Raw genomic sequence first — 25,720 nt, 5'->3', positions numbered from 1 at the left:
AAAAAGCTGTGGATCCACAAGCTATCAGGAGAATTACATGTTGCTTTTCATCTGCCTCAATGTCATTTACCCAGGAAAATAACGCATTCCTTCCACATACTGGATCCAGTCTTCGATGACAGTATTGAATGAGTCAATCTTCCCAAATAACGGTATAATGCTTGAAATGTTTACCCCAACTCAAAGATGACTGTTACAAGCCAGTTTCTTCAGGAGAGTGCTTTTCTCTAATCTCCACTGGAACAACTCCACAGAGGAGGGTATCCTGTCACGAAGTCACCCTTTGTTTACATGTGGAGAGTCCTTGACACTGATCCAGCTCCCTCAGAGCCAGCTTTCAGAGTGAACAGGATGTTTGACACTTCTGTTCTTATCTGTCAGCCAGGGCTCCCTGATTGGACCAGATGAACAGCCCCAGTCAGGGAACTCATATTCTATGAAGTCCACCTGCCTGACCTCATTACAATTACTACAAGATCACACCTGGAGTTGTATGCACACTTTTGGTGTCCATATTTAAGGCAGGATAAATTTACGTTGAAGGTGTTATAGCAAAGCTTCACTTGATTGGTTCCTAAGAGGAAAAGGATTGCTTTTATGATGAATATGTAAGTAAATGCAGTCTATATACTCTGGAATTTAGAAGAATGAGACATGATCTCATTGATGCATCCAATAGTCTAATTGGACATGACAAGGTAGACACCAAATGGTGTTTTCCTGTAGCTATGAAACCTAGACCAAAAGATATAGTCTCAGAATAAGCAGCAAATTATTTAGCACTCAGACAAGTAGAATGGTCTTCATTCAGAGAATTTGGAATGTTTGGAATTTTCTATCCAAACCGTTATGGAGTCTTCATCATTGAAGATATTAAAGTCTGAGATTGACAAATTTTGGTCTTGTGGTGAATCAAAAGTGAAGTTCAAGCTGAAGATCAACCATAGTTGGACTGAACAATAGAACAAGCTAAAATGAAAAATGATTCACTCCTGCTGCCATATCGCTTATTCTTATAATTTAATTTAAGACACAGATAAAAGCATGCATTAGGATACAACATACCTCTAAAGTGAATTAACTGAAAACTTACAGTTTAAGTCCATCATCAGTAAAATTAATTTGGACTGCTTCAGTAACTCATCTGCCAATTTTCCAGAAAGTAGGTATCCATCACGCAGCAAACTCTTTTCTTTCATTTGTAATTCTTTAATTACAGAACAGGAGTGAAAACTAGAATTAAAAAGCCAAAACATTTTTGTTTCTTCATGCAACTGATTACCCGGAGACACCTTCTGCTTTCAAAAACTGTCTCTTATTTGAAAATAACATCTGCCAAAATGATTTTGATGCCAAATATTATGACACAAAACACACTGGTTAAATAAACAAGCATTATATGTGTCACCATGTTAACAAAATAATACAAGTATGGTGTAATTATATCATTGTTTTTTCAAGGAGAACCTTACTGCAGTGCTGTTAGAGATGATTTCATGAATTCTACATTTCCAGTTTTGAATTACACTCAAATGGATCACAGGCTGCAGGATTAGTCTTACAGCATTGAACTGGGAGTTTACCTGTTTACTGCCTTAGCCTGGAGTTTTATTGTGTGATTCAACCTGAAGTTAATCTGCTTATTGTGCAGGAAAAGAATGAATGATGTCCTCTGCACTGCAATTCTGACAGACTGAAAAAATGTGTATTAAAAATTGGCTGTGACAAGAGGGTCAGTCAAGTATAGTGTGTTTGGATAGGCATTGGTGTGATAGCCTCCTGGCCTGACGTAGTGGCCTCCCAGCCTCGTATGGTGGCCCAGCTTGGTGTGGCAGTCTAATAGTGTAGCAATGCGGCCTCCCAGTCTGGTGTGGCAACCCTACAGTCCTGGTGCAACAGCCTTCTGGAATGGCATGGCAGACCTTTGGCCGTGGTGACGGACTCTCCACCCAGCATGGCAGCCTCTTGGCCTGGCGTGGCGATCTCTCAGTGGCCCAGCATGGCAGTTTCTTGGCCCTGCATGGTGGTCTTTCAGCTGTACATTGTGGTCTCTCAGCCCAGCACGGCCCCAGGATGGACTTCTGGACTCAAGGTGATTCATTAAAGTGTGGTCCCATCGTGGTTAAGCACTTTAGAAAGATTACAATATTTAAACTTTTAGCTTTATTTCTTTATTTTCTAATTAAAACTAAGAAGCTGTCACTGTACTATAATTACTACAATGTTTAACTTTTAACTTTGCTCTTTCATTCAACCTTGTTCTTAAAATTCTGTACCAAGGTACTTATACCCAAGATGGTGCCTTGTGTGACCACATGATACACTTTTCACCGTACCCCTGTACTTTAGTACTTGAGTATACATGACAATAAAATCAAAATCAATCAAATCAATTTACATATACACTGCATCCACTCACCAGATCTCGAGTTACATAAGATGTATGTGTGCATCACAGGAAGTTGTTTCTTTCTCTCTGCATTATCCACATTTCTTTAGTCTGAATCTTAGAAGGACAAATGAACGTTGTTACATCACATAGGACCAAGGATCAGGCTAGTGGTGAGCTTTCCTCAGCTTCACTAGTGCTCCCTTTATGTCTACAGAACCAGAAAGTACAATTGAGGAGGGAGAGGGTATAGTCTAGAACTGCAGTGCCAGACATCAAGCAGACACTGAGTTGGAAGCACCAGAACTGGCAATGGGAACAGGTGAGATGCTGCATCTTAAATACTAAGTTAGAATGGCAGATGTGGAGTGAGGAAGATTTGTACTCAGCCGTCATCTCTGGCTACAATGGCAGTCTGCTACACATTTGGACAGGAGAGTACTATTCAATCACTCAATTACCAAATAATTGGTCCTTCTGCTTCCTTTGTGGGTTTGACTGTTGCAGAGACTTGAAAACAAAAGAAAAAGGTGCATCACCTTAGAACTACTCCAAGGATGACAGTGTAGACTTCCCCGAAGATGCAATGTCACATCTAATCCCTGTACCCAGCACCAATATAGATACAATCACCTTGGTGGGGAGTTGGTCATGCACTGACCCTAAGTCACAATCTGATAAGCATCTGACAGCGAGGCAGATGCCATTCAGGGAGGCAGTAACATACAAGTTCACTGAAAGAGCGTTTTAGAGAGCAACTCCTTAATGTGCCAACGGTTGACGCAGAGCTACACTCAAGCAGCTGGAGTTGCAGAAACAAACAGTTTAGCGGAGCTATCTGGAGGTATTAGGCAAGCATGAAAAGTTGACAGAGGGGGCCATCAAAGCCATGATTCAGGTGGGCTAGTGCAGTATTTCTTTCTTGAAGAGGGCATTCCAATATGGAGAAACGGGAAGTGACTAGGGTTTTCCCGCAATGATAACGAGAACTTTTCGTATTGTGAGAGTTTAATGATTCGAGAGAGCAAACATTGCAGGGCATTATATTGCTTTTGGTTTAGTGGAAACAAGAAGTAATTTTTACTTAGGAAACATCCATAGATTGGAAAATGTTTACTTCAGTACACAGAAGAGCTGGCTGAGGTCAGATGTAATAACTACTTTTCCTGGAGAAAGCAGTTGGTTCATTAACAGTTGGGAAATAGGTTACCTCAGTGTAAGTGTCTTAGTTTAGAAATTTCAGATCAGAAATGTTAGTTCTGAAGCTAAGAAAGTTTAAGTCTGAATAATCAAGGAAGTGGCTATCAAGCCCTCAAGACTAGGAATTGAAAGCAGCACTTAAGTTTCACCTATAAATGTGATGTAAAAAAAGGCAACTCTCGCTTTGACGTTTGAGTACTACAAAGAGATATGATAGATAGAATCTTGTTTTGACATGTGTTTCAAAATCTTTCAAATTGTGTAATATGTAAATAGCTTGATTTGTTCTGTTTTATCTTCATTTGTTTGATAATAAACTTATGCTTTATTGTTAAGCACACAATGCTGCAGATTTGATTTTATGTCTCAGGGAAAGACCACCACATTAAATTTAAAGAAAAAGCAAAATATGGTCTATCAAACCAGATTTCAGTCTGGGACCTGACTTACCCAGGACCAATATCAGCTGGAATCATAACAATATTTTGCATTGGTTTGATTGTGTTTCTCAGCCCTTTCTGTTTCATTCATTGAGGGCATCATAATTTAAACAGTGCGAGACAAAATATGATTGCCTAAATGAGTGCAATCATTACATGACCATAAGGAGATGGAGTATCTGGGCTTTATACATGTTGGAAAATTAACACCAATGGTCAAATGAGATAAACCTTTGCCTGGTTAGCCTTCATTGTATAACCATGCACTAAAAACAAGAGAAGATATATTTGACTTTCACCTCCCATGGATTGACTTCACCCCTCCTCGAAATTATGTGGATTCTGATATCCCTCTGCCATAACTATCTCCTCTTTCACAACATCATCATTAGATTAATCACTGTATCTAGGAAATAGAAACACATCTTCAACAAGTGAAAATGACATTCAGTGCATATCATTGGCATGCTGTATAAATTCAATGCTGCTTTAATTACACATCTATTCCTGGTGGCTTTTCCATGCCTGGTTGTTGCTCTGTAAACACCAAGCTTTAATTTAATTAAACAGCTAAGGAGACCTCAGGCCAACATCAAACAACCTGCACTGAAAACTATGTATATTCTGACAGCTGTGACAAATTCCACTGCAACTTTTGAGACCATCCACAATATTATAAATAAAACAACACACTAAAACTCCATCTGTCATTGCCAGCAGAATCTTTAAAGAAATTGTAGGGTCCAGATCCACATCTTTTCTTGGGTCAGTGCTGATTCTGTATCTCTTGTGATACCATCACAAATCTATACACTGTCATGCAGGCTAATGTTTGCTTGAGGGGCTACAGTAGTCATTTCATGCCAGTAGCATCAAAAGTTACAGCTGCACTGAACTTTCATGCCACAGATTTCTTGCTTCAGGAAACAGGAAACTGCTGAATAAATATCACTTGATAGCATTGTTAGTGATACCTGCCAATACGGTTAGTGTTGATTTGCCTGAAACTTGTCAATTAATTATTTTCTCACAATGCTGCTCAATTGCACACCATATTGGTCATATACCCTGCATCAATGTCAATGGTTTATTCAGTAGTCGTATTCATTCAACAGAACTTTCTTGTGTAAAATGAGGTCAGATTATTCCTTTCCTCTGGGTAAGACTAGAAAAACCACAGGAACACCTGCTTTTCTTAAATCAAGACATTGTGAAGGCATTCGGTAAATTTTATTTACATTCCTGAGGTCTGTCTGGGATGAGGTTTTATTTTGAAACCTGTGATTTATTTGCAAATTGTGTAGTCTATGGGGAAAATGAATAATCTTTTCAGAGTCAAAAACAGCAGCATGCAAATCTTCAGACGTATGCATGGATTAAATATAATGTCTGCTTGATGATAATTGCTTTAAAAAGGACTTTTATTGTTTTGAGAATAAATAATAAATCAGAATTTATTCAAGTTCTTGAAGTTTTGCCTTTCTCTAAATTGGAAATGTTGTATCACTGATGCTTTCTTCTCAACACTGTTTTTATTCCTGTTTTCCTGCTTCAAGATGTAATAGTAGAAAAGCTTAACTACAATCTGTTGAAAAATATTGATTTGTGTAGAAAAACAAAGACATTAAGATTTCAAGAGGCATTGACATAGGATAGCTCAATAGCTAACATTATACTTTTAAGCTTAGAAATTTAAAATATGAAATTAAAAGCTAGTCTTAACTAGATCCATGCAAAGGAATATTTTTTGACAGTTTCAGCAACACAGGTGAACAAGTGACAAAGGACATCATTCTACTGAATATTAATGCAGCCATCAGGTTGTTTAACAAGTGGAGTCTGTAATGTGAATCGTGAAAATAGTTTTCCTAACTTAAAAGATGCAGTTTAAAGAACTGACTTGAGAGAATGTGATTTTAAAGAGTGGAGAATTATAAGAAAACAATGGTCAACAAAATCAAGGGACATAATTGCTTCTTTGTTGTTCTTTGAGAGGCATTGAACATAAATTAAAACAAGTCTTAATTAATTTACATTCAGTAAATGACTAACAGGAGTCTTGCTCTTCTGCTTAGGTTAGTTTCTCTACTTCAATAAAATAGTTTAGTCTCATCATTGTTTAATGGTAGTTAATAATTTAAAGTATTTACTTGACAAGTACAACTTCACAAAGTTAACTTGAAGTCGATACTACAGATACTACAGGGTGGCACAGTGGTTAGCGCTGCTGCTTCACAGCTCCAGGAACCTGGGTTTGATTCCACCCTCGGGCAACTGTCTGCGTGGAGTTTGCATGTTCTCCCTGCTTCTGTATGGGTTTCCTCCAGGTGCTCCAGTTTCCTCCCATAGTCCAAAGATGTGCAGGTTAAGTGGATTGGCCATGCTAAATTGCCCATAGTGTTCAGGGATGTGTAGATTAGGGGGATGGTTCTGGGTGGGATGCTCTGAGGGCCAATGTGGACTTGCTGGGCCAAAGGGCCTGTTTCCAAGCTGTAGAGATTCAATTTGATTTAATATATAAGTGGTGCAAGATTAATCATTCAAATGTCTCAGGTCCAGAGGTTTGGCTAAGTCTGAGGCACTAGGCTTCAATTTAAGAGTCAGAATTTAGGCAGGGCCAATGGTCTTTATTGTATCCCTTGATATTGTGATGAAAGGTGTGTCGTTTATGTATCATTTTTACAGTTTGGATTTAAAAACAGTGGTTCCTGAGTGTTAGCCTCATTTGTGAAGGGTTCTTTCTTAACTAAAACAAAAGGATTAGATAGTCCTTCAGGAACACCAATCTAATTCAGTCTCCTTCAGAGAGATGACTACGAACCCCTGGAATATTAATAGCAAATTGCATATATTGGGGTTAGGTGGAATAAACATTTAAGGCTTGCGTTCAGTTTAGAATAATCAAAAATTGATTTTTGGTTCAGAAAACCCAATAGTTGATTATTTTTGGGGCAGTTAGGAGGAGACCTGTCTGGGGTCATAAGCAACTATAGTTTCTCTCAAAGAAAAGAGTTTTTCAGAGAAGTTAAGGCAATGCAGCAGAAAAATTTGCTTTGTGCAACTTCCACGAGTGTTAGGTTAGAAATTGGCAGTTATTAGAAGCTGATAAAATTTAAGTTCTCAGTTTTGTGAGTATTCATATAAAAATACTCTACAGTTAACCAATTCTCCCTGGTTTCTGTCCTGTTATGTTGAACTTCAAGTTTTGAAATAGGTATTTTTTTCCAGATTTGAATTACTGTAAAAGTGATGTTTATGGAAGATAGGTTGAAATTTGTTTTGTGAATGTTTTAAGATTTTTCTAACTGTATTCTATATATCCAGAGAGTTTGTTGGCCAATTTGATTTTTGTCCTCTGTGTAATGAATTTCTGCTCTTTCATTAAAGAACTCTAAGCCAGAGGAACAACTTCTCTGTATTTAGTCTGCGAAGTTCCTTCATTTTGCTTTAATGTTCCAATTAGATCACTAATGCCTGAGAATATAGGTACAGTCTACTCAACCTCTCACAGCTCTTTCGTCACAGGTATTAATCTAGAGGACCTTCACTTACCACCCTCAATTCATGTACTGGTCAGTGCATTGAGTATAGGAGTTGAGATGTCATGTTGTGGCTGTACAGGACATTGGTTAGGCCACTTTTGGAATGCTGCATTCAATTCTCTTTCTCCCTGCAATATGAAACTTGAAAGGGTTTAGAAAGCATTTGCATAGATGTTGCCGGGGTTGGACAGTTTGAATTATAGGGAGAGAATGAATAGTCTGGGGCTGTATTCCCCGGAGAGTCGGAGGCTGAGGGGTGACCTTATAGAGGTTTATAAAGTCATGAGGGACATGGATAGGGTTAATAACCAAGATCTTTTCTCTGGTGTGGCTGAGTCCAAAACTAGAGAGCATAGGTTTAAGGTGAGAGGGGTGATATAATAAAAGGGACTTAAGGGGCAATGTTTTCATGTAGAGGGTGGTGCACATATGGAATGACCTGCCAGAGGAAGTGATGGAGGCTGGTACAATTATGACATTTAAAAGGCATCTCGATGAGTATATGAATAGGAAGGGTTTAGAGGGATATGGGTCAAATGCTGGCAAATGGGACTAGATTTATCTAGGATATCTAGTCAGCATGGACTAGTGGCCCAATGATCTGTTTCCGTGTTACATAACTCTATGACTCTAAGTATATCCTCTTTATTTGATATGGAAAGCTAAAATGCATACAGTACCCCGGTGTGGTCTCTCAAAAGTCCCATACAATTTAGGAAGACTCCATCACAGGCAACATCCTGGTGAATCCTTTCTGCACTCTCTCCAGTGCAATCACATCCTTCCTATAGTGCAGAAGCAGGAACTACTCACAGCAGTGTGGCCAAACCAAAGTACTTTACAGCTCCAATATAACCTCCCTGTTCTTACGATTTATGCCTTAACTAACAAAGGCAAGTGTCTTCATACCAGAGGTAGTAAGAACTGCCGATGCTGGAGTCAGAGATAACAAGGTGTGGAGCTGGAGGAGCACAGCAGGCCAGGCAGCATCAGAGGAGCAGGAAAGTTGATGTTTTGGGTCTGGACCCTTCTTCAAAAACGGGGGAGGGGGAAGGGAGCTCCAAAATAAATAGTCTCATTGCCTGCTTAACTACCCTATCAACCTGTCCTGCCACCTTCACGGATTTATGGAAAAACATCCCAACATCCCTCTGTTCATCTGAGCTTAATAGTTTCCTGACATTCATTACTTGCTTGTCTTGTTATTTCTTCCAAATGCATACTTATCTGATTTCTATCTGTCAATCACTTCCCATCTGAACAATCCATTTACATACTCCTGGAACCTAGGAACTTCTTCCTCACTGTCAACAAACCTGGCCAATCTTTGTCATCTGCAAACTTACTCATAATCCACTTGCCCACCCATCCCCACCCCTACTCTCCTCCATCTGCTATCTCATTGTCCATTCAGTTAACACACCTGTATTTCTTTACAGCCTCCCTGTGAACTCATCAGAACTCCACCTTGTTTTGAATCATAAGCAAACCTAGACATATCGCTGTCTTTCTTTATCTAAGTCATTAATATATAGATTGTAAATAGTTAAGGCCCCAGCATTGATCATTGCAGCAGCCCACTAATTATGCGTTGCCGATTTGAGAATGCCCAATTTATATGCTCTTTGTTTCCTGTCTGTTAACCAATGCTGTAACCATACCAGTATATTAGCTCCAACACCACAAGCCCTTTTATTTCCTAGTAATCTTTTCTGTGGTGCCTCATCAAGTGAATTATGGAAATTCAGGAGTACTATATCTGCTAGCGCTCCTTTAACTACCCTATTAGATACATTTTCAACAAAGAAACAGTCCAAACTCGATTCCCCTTTTGTATGACCATGTTGATTTTTTGCCTGCTTAAACTATGATATGCGAATTATGTCAAAACTTCCTTAGCAATAGATTCCAACTCTTTTCAAATGACTGACATCAGGTTAACAGACCTGTAGTTCTTTGTTTTCTCTTTCCCCCTTTTTTTGAAAAGCTCTGCACATTATGGACTTCTAATCTGCTACCAGAATCCCAAGTACTTTTAAAAACTCATAGCCAGAGCATTCAATATCTCTGCAGCTATTTCTTTAATTGGTAACATCACCAAATATAAATCAATCTGCACATTTGGTTTCTTTTCATTTTCAGATGCTATGGAGGACCATAACAGAAAAGCAGAATTGGATATACCCAGCAGGTCTGTTAATATCCAACTTTCCAAATTAGAGGTTAATATATCATGAGAGCAGGTCAGTATTTTGTTTCTGACTCAGCTTGCCAAATTTCTTTCCAGTTAACTTTTGAGTTGTCGACATTAACAAGCATTGCAAACATACATAGAATATGAACGTAGAACAGTACAGCACAGTACAGGCCCTTCAGCCCACGATGTTGTGCCAACATCTAATCCTACGAAGATCAATCTACCCTGCATACCTTACATTTTCCTATCCTCCGTGTGCCTATCCAAGAGTCGCTTAAAAGTCTCTAAAGCATCTGACTCCACTACCACTGCCAGTAGCGCATTCCACATGCCCACCACTCTCTGTGCAAAGAACCTACCTCTGACATCTCCCCTATACTTTCCTCCAATCACCTTAAAATTATGCCTCCTCATAATAGTCATTTCCGCCCTGGGAAAAAGTCTCTGACTATCCACTCTATCTATGCCTCTCATCATCTTGTACACCTCTATCAAGTCATCTCTCATCCTTCTTCACTCCAATGAAAAAAGCTCTAGCTCCCTCAACCTTTCCTCATAAGACCTGCCCTCCAGTCCAGGCAGCATCCTGGTAAATCTCCTCCGCACCTTCTCTAAAGCTTCCACATCTTTCCTATAAAGAGTTGATCAGAACTGTACACAATATTCCAAGTGTGGTCTAACCAGAGTTTTATAGAGCTGCAGCATAACCTCACGGCTCTTAAACTCAATTCCCCTGCCAATGAAAGCCAACACACCATACGCCTTCTTTACAACCCTATCAACTTGGATAGCAACTTTGTGAGATCTACGCACATGGACCCCAAGATCCCTCTGTTCCTCCACACTGCCGAGAATCCGGCCATTAATCCTGTATTCTGCATTCAAATTTGACCTTCCAAAATGAATCACATACTCATACAAAGGAGTTTATTAAAAACAGAAGGGTCAGGATCATCAGAAATGTCTTTAGTGCAGAAATTCCAGATCCAAATGCGACAAACAGAACATGGATTAATGTAATGGCAGTATCTGTGGAGAATCTGAAGTACAATCATGCTGGATTTGAAATGTTAACTCTCTTTCTCTCTCCACAGATACTGCCAGACCTGGTGAGTTTCTCCACCACAATCCACAGTATTTATGGGTAAAATGACAGTAGGCAAGTATCTGTAAAACTACCAGTTACCATTCACCCTTAGTAACACCTTAGCAATGGTTTCCTCTCCTGCAGTATAGCTTAACAGAGAAAGGACACAAAAGACAACCATTGTGGAAAATAACAAGCTCTGCGAGTTGGACTTTTGTCCCTGGACTTGGCTTTTTTAACTTATGTAACACTTGTACAAGACCACACCAAGAATATAGTTTTACAAAATTTACTTTTGCTGCATGCAAAAAAAAGTTTGAGTGTAAATAGAAAAACACAAGCAAGAAAACAAGTATGCATGCATACTGGATATCAAATTTTATTTCAATAAACCAAAACTCAAACAAAACAGTTTACAAGTCAAAAGAGTGTAGCTCATAAAATAATAATCAGTGGTCCAGAATCAAAGAAGTATTTGTTTTTTCAAGAGAAAAATTATACATTGGTTTGTACATTGCTATAATACTGCTTCATATTCTGAACGGCAGTTACAGGAGGGGACATTGACAGCCTACAGCTGTGCTCATTCTTAAAGATTTAACAAATTCCTAGAATGAAGAGGGAGTTATCTTATGAAAGTTGAACAGGATGGGGCTATACCCATTGGAGTTTAGAGGAATGAGAAATGTTCTTATTGAAACAATGAGATTCTGAGGGAACTTGACAGGGTGGCTGCTGAGAGGGTGTTTTCTTTTATGGGAGGAATTATAATTGGGACAGAGATTAAAAACAAAAAGATGAGGAGATTTTCTTTGTCTCTTTTGTCTATGCCACTCTCATCCCCAGACAGCAGTGGAGGCAGGGTCACTGAAATTATTCAAGGCTTAGTTAGATTGATGTTGGTAGATGAGGGTGTCGAGGACCACGGGAGCAGATCGGAAAGTAGAATTGAGACTGGAGTCAGATCTATTATGATCTTATCAAATGGCAGAGCAGGCGCAAACAGCCAATGGCCTAGTCTTGCTCCTAAGTCCTAAGTCCCTGTGCAAGGTAGCCTGTGGCAGACACAAGGTGAGGACAGCAGTCAGATGATAGTCTGTGAATACAATCTCACCTTCATTATTGGATTTCTGATTTGGTTACATATAGTTCTATCTAATGAAATATTAGAGTATCTTAGAATAAAATCACTGATTGAAAGTGTTCTTATGGCTCCAACTGCTTTTGGTGTTTATCAAGGATTAAAACTTCAAGATTCAAATCATCTAAATATATTCCAATTGACACAAACTAAACCTTTCAGTATTCCTGGGTTCAAATGACTTAATAAGACTCAGTTCCTGCCAGGGCCCAAGGAAGAAATGATTCAGTATATGGGCCCTGAGAAGTGGTGGTACTGGCAAGTGGCTACAACGTCCGTGGCATTGTTAACAAATAGTAAAGACAAGCCTTCTGCCTGGTCCCGGGGAGGGCAAGAATGAAGGGATGGGATTGTAATGGTGAGGCGTATGTATTTATCATGCTGGTAATAGTGGCACCTTGCTATGTACACATTGACAACTATAAGTGACTGCAAAGTGGAAACATTTCATTCACCTGGGAAAGGTTTTGGGAAGATTAGAGGTTGTAAATGCAAATGGGTATTGTTTAGCTGCAACTCAGTGAGTAGCACTACCTCTCTCACACCAACTAAGTCTGAAGATCTATATTTGAGTCCCCAGTAATCAAGGTCAACACTCTCAGAATCAGCACTGAGGAAGCACTGTGCTGTGGGAGGTGTGTAGAAACATAGAAAATAGGAACAAGAGTTGGCCTTTTGGCCTGCTTTTTCACTATTCAACATGATCATGAATAATCATCCAGCTCAGTCCTTTGTTCCCACTTTCGTCCCATACCCTTTGATCTCTTTAGCCCTAAGAACTATATCTATCTCCTCTGTGAAAACATTCAATGTTTTGTCTTTAATCGCTTTCTGTGCCAGAGAATTCCACAGCCTGACCACTCTCTCACTGAAGAAATTTCTTTTTGGCTCAGTCCTCAATGGCCTCCTCTTTAGCCTGAGACTATCACCACTGCTTCTGGACTCCCAGGTTATCAGAAATATCGTTTTTGCATTTACCCTGTCTAGTCCTGTTAGAACTTTACAGGCTTCTATGAGATTCCCTCTTAATTCTTCTAAACTCCAGTGAATATAATCCTAAGCGACCCAGTCTCTCTTCCCATGTCAGTTCTGCCATCCTGGGAATCAGTCTGGTAAACCTTTGCCATACTTCTTCTATTGCAAGAATATCCTTCCTCAGATAAGGAGACCAAACTGCACACAATACTCCAGGGGTAGTCTCACCAATTGCAGCAAAACATTCCTGTTCCTGAAAACTAAGGAAGGCTAACATACCATTTGCCTTCCTCACTACTTGCTGCATCTGTATGCTTCCTTTCAGTGACTAGTGTTGAAGGAACCCAGGTCTCAATGTACCTCCCATTTTCCTAATCTATCACCATCAGATAATGATTCCATTCTATTTTTGCAACCAAAGTGGATAACCTCACATTTATTCACATTTTACTTCATCTGCCATGCATTTTCCCACTCACTCAAATTGTCCAAATAACACTTCAGCATTTCTGCATCTTCCTCACAGTTCACCCTCCATCCAGCTTTGTCAGCAAACTTGGAGATAATGCATTTAGTTCTGTCACCTAGTTCATTAATGTACGTTGTGAACAGTGAGGTCCAAGCACTAATCCCTATGGTATCCCTCTAGTCACTGAATGCCACTCAAAAAATGACCAGTTTATTCCTACTCTTTGTTTTTTGTCTGCCAGCCAGTTCTCTATCAATGTTAGTACGGTACCTCTATGCCATGTACATTAATTTTACATGCTAATCGTGTATGTGGGACCTTATTGAATGTCTTCTGAAAGTCCAAATTAACTACATCACCTCTACGAGTTACATCTTTAAAAAATTCCAATAGATTTGTCAAACACAATTTCCCTTTCATAAAATCATGCTGACTCTGTCCGATCCTGTCACTGTTTTCTAAGTGCTTTGCTAATAAATCTCTCGCATCTTCCCTCCTACTGACTCAGGCTAGCCAATCAACAATTCCCTGTTTTCTTTCTACCACTTTTTGTTTTTAAAAAGAGCGGTTACATTACTTACATTAAAATCCATAGGAACTGTTCCCGAGGCTATGGAATTTTGAGAGTTGACTATCAATGCAACCATTATTTCTAGGGCCACTTTCTTAAGTACTGAAGAAGTGCTGCACTGTTGGACGGTCAGAGATCTGGTGTGCTCATACATGAAAGAAAAAATGTTAATCTGCAGGTACAGAAAGGAAACCAGAATGCCATTGCAGTGTTGGCCTATATTACAACGTAGTGGAATAAAGAAGTATGGAAGTCTTATTACAGCTGTACAGGGCATTGGTGAAACAACAACTGCAGTATGGTGTTCAGTTCAGCCACCTTACGTAGAGAATGACATACGTGCAAAGGAAGCAATATAGACTAGGTTGATTCCGGGGATGAAGGGGTTCTCCGGTTAGGACAGATGGACCAAGTTAGGTCTACACCTATTCCAATTTTAAAAAATGAGAAGTGATCTTATTGAAGCATAAAAGATTCTAACAGAGCTTGATAGGATAAATGCTTAAGAGTTTCCCTTGTGAGAAATAGTGACACAGTTTAAAAATAGTGTGAGTCTCTTTCAAAACTAAGATGAAGGAACTTCCTCTGTCAAAGGGTTGTTAGGTATTTGGAATTCAGTTCCCAAGCACTAGTATGGGCTGAGTCATTTAATATATTCAAGGTTGAATCAGTAAAATTTCTGAACATCGAAGTGGATTTAAGGCCACGGTCTGATCAGCCATCCTTCAATAGAATTATGGAGCATGTTCGAGGGACCAAATGGTCTCCTACTACACCTATATTTGAAAATAAGATGATCATTTGAACTAAAGAGGGACTAAATGCAAGGCTTCAGACACACTTCTTGATGATCTTGCGAATGGTTGCTGCTTAGTGTTGACAAAGAAAATGAGTTGGAAAGTCTTGTTACGTAGTACTTCATTCGACACCATATTTCCTTAGGATTCCACGGTGTGGGATTCAGAGCTATGCATCCCACTCCCTCTCAGAATTCAACTCTAGGAGATATCAAGTAATCAGGAAAATAGTGGCTTATAATAGCTTCCACCCCTTTTTGTTCGATTTTGCACCTAAGAAGTGAATGTTTCTTGCATAGAAACCATATATTGGTCACAGTGTTTCTTTCCAATCTGACTGATCAACTTATAAAGTACTGTTTTATGCTGATTGGTGTAAATTATCTACTCTGGAGAAATCACAAGAAATACTTATATGGAAAACCTCAGGCATCTATTCCATTCTGCCATGCCATGCACTTGCCACTGCACTATCATTGTGTTATTTTGACAGATTTTCTATGACTCTGCCACAAAGCCAATATTACATAACATTTTCATTAAGACTTAAAATATTGAGCAACAAGCCACTGGCTGTGACTTCCCTTTTCTGAGATTAAATGTGGGGTGGGCGTGTCAACAAACTCACAAATTCCACCATTGTGAATGCTCACCACGTTGTATACCAGACTGCTTATAATCTGACTGGCAAGCTTCTCAACCTATTGCAGTCTTCGACAGTGGTGTCCCAGTTTGTTGGTAGCTACCAGACAGAGGTCAGCAGCATCTGGATCCTAAAGACCATCAAGTGGGGCTTACTCAGAGGATGTAATGCTGCCTGCTGGGTGAGGGCATCATGGCGAGGATGGGGTGGTGTAGGAGGCAAGGGCAGGGAAATTTCGGAAACCGAGCCTTTGATGATTCACCTCTGGTGTTTGGGACAAATGATGTCCCCTCCCAAAGCCAGCAGGTTGGTCACCCTGGTTATCCATTTAGGAAATCAGTCATTTTGCAGGAAGGTAACTGCGGAAGTGTCAGGTTAAGACCTTAAGTGGTCAATTAATGGTCATTTAAGGTCTTTAATTGCTGGCATTCTCAAATTGGCAAGAAAATGGGAAAACTGCTGGCAAACACAGTTGGTTCCCAATGGACCTCCTGGTGAAAGGGGACAAGTACCTCGATGAGCCAACTCTGCTATTTATTTCTCCCTCTTGCCCACTTCCCACTTCATTGCAATTTTATCACTAAAGTGAAATCAATAAAACTCCAATAGCTATCCTGAATAAATTCTTCTTTGCTAACAGATTAAACTGTTCAATAAAGCTGTATAGTAAAGACATTTTAAGTTCACCAGTGAGCAGAATGTTTGGATAAAGAGATAACTTGGATCATCATTTGTATAGATTTTGGGGAAAAAAAAATAAAGTAGGTGGTTCAAACATTTCTACGCCAGTCTACTTAGGTAAATTTTTAGATCTAGCCAAAAGAACTTAATTATTCTAATCACGAAACTGTGAGCAAATATTGAAAAAAATTCTGCATAATTGCTCTCAGCCAAGTGCAGCATGCTAAGGATTGAAAACTTTATAGTTGAGTGGTTGTTGAGAAACATCCTATACCTGAATCGGATTTAAATGCTGAGATGTTTGCCTACCTCAGGAATTCTGTGTAACAGGAATCAATGGGAAGCTGTTCAGTCTACTGGAACGCTATGCTTCCTTGAACCACAATTATGCTTGGACCAGTTGTGCATTTCTCAGGTATTATTTTCAGTATCTTCCTTCAAATAATACCCAACTTTGCAGCATTTTAGTGTGTTTTCTTACAAGAAAGTGATTATCCCTTGTTAACAATAAAAACCGACCTAACAGCAATATTTCCTTGAGTAAGAAGCAATCATCCTCTCAATCCCAATGTAGATGTGACATACTCAATAAATTGCTTTTTCAAAGATTAGTTCCTGTTGATTTTGTGGGTAAGTGGAGCAGGCAGTTTGTACACAACCATGTCCTACAAGACTAAAGACATGAATAGCCAGTTCATTTGCTTTGCTGTTGATTGACGATGAGTGTCATCCAGCCAATTGAGAGAACTCCTGGTTCTTAAAATATTTGCCTTGGTATATTTTGGTTCATCTAAATAGACAGGCCCCAGGTAAACTGCTCATCTAAAAAATCTAAGGGAATAGGTTAACCCCTGAAAAGAGGCATGGGGATCAGTACACAATTAACACGTCATTTCATTGTGATGCACACAGAACTGGCACTACCTGCTCCTTCAAATGATTATTGTGCACTACCTTCGCTCCGCATGGTTGTATCAGTAGGCTGTTCTGTGAGTCTTTAAAGTGACATGCATTGTGGATGCAACAAACTTTAGGAGATTCAATTTTTACAAAACTGTATCTGAACTGTGGCATTTTGAGCAATTGCTCACTATGTGGGAGAAAGTGCCAATTTCTTCAGGCCATGCACTGGGGACCTTGATACAAAAGGTGAAAATAACATATATGTTCCATATCTTCAGTGGGCAGGAGATCTCCTAAACATCTGCTCAAGTGGTAGTGGGAGCAAACAACAAGGTACTGGATGGCTCTTTGAAAATGGATCCAGACACTGGAAGAAATGCTCCTGTACACTCTGGATTTCAATCTGGATAAATTTGAGGTTATGCATTTGAGCAGGACAAACAAGGCATGGGAATACATCTGCAGTTCTTACTATCTCCAAGGGAATACATGATGAACGTTAGAACCTGGGAAGCACAAAGAAACAGAGGGACCTTGGTGTGCATGTAACACTGGTCCCTTAAGGTTTCAGGATAGGTGGATAAAATGGTTAGGAAGGAATATGGGATTCTCGCCTTAAATAAGTCAAGGCACGGACTTTAAGAGCATAGAGGTTATGCCAAGCCAAGAGGGCTTTTTCTGCGTTGTAGATCTCTACAACTAACAGAGATGGTATGTTCTATGTTATCATATATGTTCTTGCAGTAGATCTGCTATGTGCATGTGTGTTAAGGATAGTTCTGGAAATGTTAGCCACATGCTAATTACAGAACCTTTTATCAGCTAGTAGCCATTATTTGACTCATGACAATTAGTAAATACGAAAGGGACTGCCACTCAGTGAAGGAATCATGAGAATTGTTTGCGTACAATGCATTGTCTGTGGCCACATAGCTTTACACATGAATTGAACTTATTTTAATTTAAGAAAAGCCCGAGTATGTGAGGCATATACAAGGCAATCTACATGTAGCAAATGGCATTCTGTACCATGAGAAAGCCAACAATTCATGAGAAAACTCAAGCTCACTGTAATTATTTGTCTCTGACAGAAGGATGTGAGATAACGATGTCTCTATATATGAAGAACCTCAGTGATCTCTCATGTGCCGCAAGTTAAGATTTGTTTATATCTTCAGAGACAGCCTATCGGGTGGCGGGGGGGTGGTCAGATACATAAAAGTTGAGATTTTGCTACCCTACAGGCAATGCTACCTCAACCCTAGAATGAGGTTGCAGTTGTGGCTTAATTAGTTGGTAGATTGTTGTCACAAACATGTTAATGAAACAAGGACATCAAGCACAGTCATCACCAAAGTGGAGGCAAAAGGGGTATTATGGCAATAGCCCTCAGTAGGTATGTTCTCCTGCAGAGAGTCCTTCCACCATTGTAGTAGCATGTTCTGCTCTTCATAGCCTCTTATCAGTCTCCTGATCAGTTTCCAGTAAAAAAAAAGCCTTATCATGATCCCAAGTACCTGGGAGTGACTTGATTCACCAGGTGTGCTTTTCTCCATTGATTTAAAAGCTTCAACCACATTCAGATAACTCCAACTAAAATTTTCAAACTGGAGGCAAGCGTACAAAAGCTCCAAAGGTGTGTATAATTGTACCAACAGACAGAAGAAACAATCCATGACTAACCTGTAAGAAGTTAATAATCGCTTTAAAAAGTTGCGATGGGATTTCCATTCATTGCTTTTTTGGGTGTGCTCAGCTGTGAAAGGTTGGGACAGAATGGCGGCTGGAGCGTGGAGACTGAAAGTGTCAGCACTGGTGTTGAATCAGTGGTGCATACTGATGTGCTTCTTATCTGTGCACTTTGTACACTGTTCGTCACGTATGCAAACCCCTTTACCAAGTTGGTCTTTGGCAAACTTCAGTTTAGATGTATGCAGAAATCCTGGATCCTATTTGTGTGTGTCAGATGCATTTGTAGCTCCTAAAAAAGAGTGCTATAGATGTTAATTTCTCCCTCCATTGTCTCTACCAGCACAACATTCCCTCAGCACTCTCTAAAATGTCAGCCTAGACTTGGTGCCAAAGTCCTAATTTGAAAGTGGGACATATCCCAGAAGGTTGCCTCACACCAATATAAGTTCACACTTGTTGCAGTGAATTTCAAATCAATTACAAAGATCATAATTTAAATGTTCCCAGGCATTCCGTTAGACTACCCAATAAACTTAAATATTATTAGATAATTTATATAATATTCAGATCAAGCAGATAGCTCCCTTTTGACATTAAAATTAGCTGCTAAAGGAGTGGAGACTACGTAAGCCTCAAAGCATACATCCATTCAGCACCATTGTCACTGCATCAATGTTGGCCAAACTGTGTTCAGTCTGCAAATAACAAAGTCTGCCAGTTGTACAAAATAATCAGTTGATACAAATTTTAAGTCAACGGCTCCAGAGCACTAGAATTCTGATAATGTCTGCCAAATTACCAAGAAATCCCTTGACCGTAACCATATCTGGTTGGCAGGGATAAGTTGGACCGAAGGGTCTGTTTCCGTGCTATACATCTCTATGACGCTATCCTGAATAGGAATAACAAAAGTCATTTATGATTCAATGCAGTACCAGAAATCAGACCTCCGCTTTGATTAAAGTTAATCTACTTTTATCACTCTTCAGATCCTGCTTGATCCGCTAAGTATTTCCAGCTTCTGTTTAATGTTTCTTATGTTGATTGAGAAATATTATAAACAATAAATGTCAAGGAAAACCACAAAAATAAAAATGGTGTGTTAACATTCTGAACAAATAATTTCAGTCTAAGGTTTTAGGAATCATTTGTGAGCTTTATTTTTACAAATTCGCTCACAATTCATTGCCCATCCCCAACAGCACGGAGGGCATTCAGAGTCAACATTACTGTCAGTCTGCAGTCACTTAAAAGCCAGACAAGGTACGGATGGCAGGTTTCCTTCCCTAAAGAACATTAGTGAACCAGATGAGTTTTGATGACAATTGACACTGGTTACCGAGTTGCCATTAGGTCAGCTTTTTATTCCATACTGTATTGAATTCAAATTTTACCATCTGTCATATTAGGACTCAAACTTATTTCCCAGAACATTGGCCTTGAGTTCTGGATAGCTATTCCAGGGACATTACTATTATGCCACTGCCTCCCACTTCAAGACAAATTCGTTATATCGAAAGGAATCTATATTATAGATGATTCAGCATCAGGAGTAGAATGAAAAAATTGATTATCTTTGAGACTACAAAACCTGAAAGATAGAACTTGTATATTATAAATTTCTATCAGTTCATTGATGCAGTGCAAAGTGTACAATGTCTTGTTGCGTTTTTGAGTGTGTGTGTTTGTCTGTCTTGTGTCATGGTACATGGAATTCAGGCTGGTTTTAATTATACTTCTTGTGTATTTCTTGCAGGGTTGGGGGGGTGGGGGTGCGGAACATAGGGAACCACTGAGGATTTAGAAAAATTTAGATAGCACAGAAAAATACATATAAAAGCAATGATGGACCGAATGGTTTTCTTCTGTGCTCTATGATTTCATAAATTTATTCGGTTCTTTGTTAATGTTTGGTGGCATTTCAGATACAGATAGTAAAGTAAAATGAAGTTTTAATGATCAATTCTATATTTGGCTGAGCAAGGAAACCATAGTAAGACATGCTGTAATGTAGCATAAATGATATAGTTGGTAAGATTTTCAAAGAACTGCAGGATCAGGACATGGTGAGAGCAGCCTATGAAAGGAGAACCTGGAGGTCAAGTTGAGATCTGAATACCTCTGGAACATAATCTTCAATTTTCAACTGGCTGCTGGGGAGTGGGGGGGGAGTGGGGGTGGGATGGTGCGGGGGGAGCAGGTAAAATGTGACTTCCTATTAACGGCCCCTTAAACTCCTAGTGCAAGGATCTATCCGAAACAGAATATAACTTTCAAACACTTTCTCCACAACCCCTATGAACATTGGCATGTGGCTGTCAAGTTCATTGCAGGGCCTAAATAACTTGATTTGCAGTGTTTTCTACAACAAATTGTGGGGCTACCAATGTTGGCTGAAGCATTGATCCTACATCACCAAGTAAGGCCACTGTGCTTCTAAGCAGCAATCTGCTGAAACTGACAATGCAGCAATAGCCCTTAAAATTGTTGATATAGAGTCATACAGCAAGGAAACAGGCCCTTCAGTCCACCCGGTCCATGCCGACCATAATCCCAAACTAAACGAGTCCCACCAGCCTGCTCCTGGCCCATATCCCTCCAAACCCTTCCTAATCATCTATTTGTCTAAACAGCTTTTCAACAATGTAACTGTACCTACATCCACCACTTCCTCTGGAATTTCATTCCACATACGAACCACCCTCTGTGTAAAAAAAATTGCCCCTCATGTCTTTTTTTAAAATTTCCTTCCTCTCACCTTAAAAATGTGTCCCATAGTCTTGAAATCCCCATCAAAGAAAACTACCATTAGCTCTATCTATACCCCTCATTATTTTATAAACTTCTATCAGGTCGCCTCTCAACCTCTTATGCCACAATAAAAAATGTCCCAGCCTATACAGCCTTTCTTTTAACTCATACTTCCACACCCAGCAACATCCTGGTAAATCTCTTCTGAACCCTCACTAGCTTAATAATATCCTTTATATAACTAGGCAACCAGAACTGGACACAGTATTCCAGAAGAAGCCTCACCAATGTCCTGTAAAATCTCTACATGACTTCCCAACCCCAAATTCAAATGACTGAGCAATGAAGGCAAGCATGCCAAATGCCTTTTTAACCCTGTCTATAAGTGACACAAACTTCAAAGAATTAAGTACCTGCATCCCTAGATCCCTCTGTTCTACAACGCTACCCAAGGCCCTAACATTAATTGTATAAGCCCTATCCTTGTTTGTTGTACCAAAATGCAATAGCTTGCATTTATCCAGATTGAACTCCATCTGCCATTTTTCAGCCCATTGACCCATTTCATCAAGATCCCTTTTTAATCTAGTAAACCTCCTTCACTGTCCACTATACCACCAATTTCGGTGTCATCTGCAAACTTACTAACCATGTCTATATTCTGATCTGTGTCACTCTTCCTTGAGAGGCTTGATGTATTTAAATGAGTGCCAAATCGCCACCTGGCTTATTATACCATTTATGCTTAAAAGCTAAAGTAGTAACATAGCTCTTCTTGGGTCAGAACCCAGAGTTCATTTGGGCATTGAATTCCCAAACCCTCAGAGTCAAAGAAAATACAATTGCGATGGATCTGAAGACAATCTATTTCAGAATCATGAAATAAATTTAATCATTTGATGTATTTCACAGATGACAATTGGATATCAGTGTGTTATATGAAGACAGTCTGTAATAGTAAATATAGTAGAATGACCTTTTAAATTTATAGTGCAATAAATAGGTTGATAGTAAAAATAGACCTTCGCATAATACCCCGCCATCATTGAAACAATAATACCTTTAAGAAAATGTCCTAAGGTACTGCAAAGGGAAAAAGAAAGATACTGAGCTAAATCACAGGTTGTTACAGTGAGGAGGTCATTCAGCCCACTGTGTCTCAATTGACTCTGAATAAACATTTCACTTACTGCCATACTTCCACATTCATCCCACAAACCTGCTTGTAGTGTTCTTGTTTTGGATAACTGTCCAATTGACTTTTGAAAGTCTTTATTGGACCTGCCATATTCTCAGGCAGCCCATACCACAACTTAACCATACACTGTATTAAAACAATTTTCCTGATGTTTCTTTCATTTCTGCACAGACTCTTCATGATATTTGCCTACAGCTATCAGATCTCTTCTCAGCATTCTTTTCTGAAAGGAAAATAGATTGGAGAAGTTGGGACTGCTTTCAAAATTGAAGATTCTCATCCCTGGAACCATTCTTGTGAATCTTTTCTGCACTCTCTCTAATGCCTTCAAGCAGCACCTAAAACTAGACAACTCTCCAGATAACACCTAAATAGGTCTTTTACAAGTTCAACATAACATCCCTGCTCTTGTACTCTATGTCCCTACTAATAAATCTTAGGATAGTGTATGCAATATTAACTGCTCTCTTCAACTTTCCTGCATCTTTTGTGACTTATTTATATATACACCCAGGCCCCTTAGCCTCTGCACTCCTTATAGAGCAGTACCATTTAATTTGTGTTGTCATTGCATGTTCTTTCCACAAAACGTTCATCTCAACTTCATCTTTCACATATCTGCTCACTCTATCAATGTCCTTGTGAAGTTCTACATTGTTCTCACAACTTGCAATGTTTCTAAGTTTAGTATCACTCTCAAATTTGAATTGGTCCCCTGCACACAAAGATCCAGATCATTAATATATATCAGAAGAACTAAGTGGCCCATTACCAACACTGGGGGATGCCACAATAAACCTTCTTCCAGCCAAAAAAAAATCCTTGTCCATTACAGTTTCCTATCACTCAGCCAATTTTGTGTCTATATTGCTACTATCCCTTTTTTATTCTATGAGCTCCAGCTTGGCTCATGTCAATGGTCCACCACTGTATAAAATGCCTTCTGGAAGTCCATATGCACCATATCAACAACATTGTCCTGATCAACTCTTTGTTACTTAATCAAAAAGTCCAATAATTTTAAAATCATTAGGTCTTGACCCGAAACGTCAACTTTCCTGCTCCTCTGATGTTGCCTGGCCTGCTGTGTTCCTCCAGCTCCACACTGTGTTATGTTACCCACTTCTTCCTTTCAAACTGTTTGTAAGATTCAAATCATACTTTGGTTGCTTCTACATAAGGTGCCTTTGCATAGAAATAATTAATTAATCCAATCATATTACACAAAACCAAGACAAGTGAAGCCTGATTGGTTCTAGAATATACTGCTGTAAAAATTTCTCTAAATCCTATTCTCTAACTACTCATTCAGGATCTCATTGCTATTCCGATCATTTCAGTTTATATTTATTTAAGATTACCCATGATTATTGCTGTGAAAAGCATCCATTTTTTCTTGTATACTTCATCCTAAATTGTGGTTACTATTGGGCAGCCTGCAAACCACTGCCACTAATGATTTCTTTCCCTTATTCCTCATTTCCAACCAAACTGATTCTCTACATCCTGATCTCCTGAATAAAGGTCACATCAGGAATCACCAATGCTTCCAATGCCACCAATTAACAGTGCTACCCCTCCACCCTTACCTAATTTATCTAACCTTGCTACTAAAGAAAAACACTTAATACTATTAATGCTCACAACTATTTACAAAAACCTTGCTAGTTCTGAAATCTGCCTGATACTTCACACACTTTAAATGAAGTTTAATGCAACTAGTAAAAGCATCTTTTCTCCTGCACACTGAATTCCCACATAAACAAAATTCACTGATCTACTCAGTCAATGGGTCACTCATACTCGCTATCCTGACCATATGCCCCTTACTTACGTGAAGCAATGTGATGCTAACAGTGTGGGTTCAATTCCCATTACCAGCTGAGAGATGGTGGCCCTCAGGTTAAATCACCACCAGTCATCTTACTCTCTTTCTAATGAAAGAGCAGCCCTATGGTCTGATAAGATTATGGCGACACAATAACCCTATAACAACTGTTGTGAGGTGGTGATGCCAAAAGCATGAATTCAATCCCCGCACTGTCTGAGGTTACTACGAAGGACTCTCCTTCTCAATCTCTCCCCTCACCTGGATGTGGTGGCCCTCAGGTTAAATCACCATCAGTTGGTTCTCTTTAATGAGAGAGCAGCTCTATGATCCGGTAAGACTATGGCAACTTGATGCCCCTTACTGAGTACCAGTACTGACTAGTACTCAACTAGTTAGTAGCTAGTTGAGCTTCCTGACTAACACCAAATTGAACCAATTATTTTCAACTGATTGACATAATTGCAACTACCAGGCAGCTCCTGTTTAAGCAAGGCAAATTAACTTAATTGAAGTTTTTTTAGTTCAGTCAGAGGATGTCCACAATATGGGTAACATTTATTACCCAGCCATAATTCCCACAAGAAGGTGGAGGTGAGCTGCTGCAATCCATTTAGTCTAGTTACATCCATGGTACTGTTAGGGAGGAAGTTCCAGAATTTTGACCTAGCAACAGTGGACGACTGGAGATATATTCCCAAGTCTGAACAGTGAGTTGCTTGGACAGGAACTTGCAAGCAGTGGTGATTCCATGAATCTGTTTCCCTTGTTCTTTTAGATGGCAGCATTTGTGGATTGGAAAGTGCTACCTGAGGAACCTTTCAGCAATACATCTTGCAGCTGGTGCACTGTAGCCATTGTCCGTCGGTGTCAAGGGAGTATGAGTCAAACGGCCTGCTTTGTCCTGAATGTGTTGAGTTTCTTGAGTGTTGTTGGAGCTGCACTTATCCAGACTAGTGGGAGATTCTCATGTCAGTTAGTTTTATGGCAGTGTCTGACTCTTAATCTGTATTTAATTTGGAGGAAGATTTGCTTGAACTTACCAAGTAATCAAAATTCGCTACTACACTTGGTCGACATCTCAAAGTGGTGCACATGACTTTGGTCAGAGCCATTGAACATTGCAGTTGGGGTGGAAACCTAATTGAAGAATTCTGGAGAGGAATTCTGAAAAACATCATTGAATCGGGAGGTGACAACATGCTACAGAACCAGC

The 25,720-nt window shown here is 39.4% G+C and overlaps 1 protein-coding gene and 1 long non-coding RNA gene across 2 annotated transcripts in view; both read right to left on the bottom strand.

Moving 5' to 3' along the window:
* LOC109919505 (peroxidasin homolog) overlaps positions 1-25,720 on the bottom strand; it is a 509,465-nt gene that overhangs the window by 456,262 nt on the left and 27,483 nt on the right. The gene's annotated exons all lie outside the window — the stretch shown is intronic.
* LOC125482886 lies at positions 1,004-25,565 on the bottom strand. Its single transcript, XR_007261863.1, has 4 exons — positions 25,548-25,565; positions 18,719-19,016; positions 2,420-2,506; positions 1,004-2,129 (listed from the first exon to the last, which is right to left on the bottom strand). It is a non-coding gene; the product is annotated as an uncharacterized LOC125482886 (long non-coding RNA).

This window comes from Rhincodon typus, chromosome 4, assembly GCF_021869965.1.
Source record: "Rhincodon typus isolate 14 chromosome 4, sRhiTyp1.1, whole genome shotgun sequence".
In the NCBI taxonomy this organism is placed as follows: domain Eukaryota; kingdom Metazoa; phylum Chordata; class Chondrichthyes; order Orectolobiformes; family Rhincodontidae; genus Rhincodon; species Rhincodon typus.
This window is presented reverse-complemented; position numbering and strand designations above follow the sequence as displayed.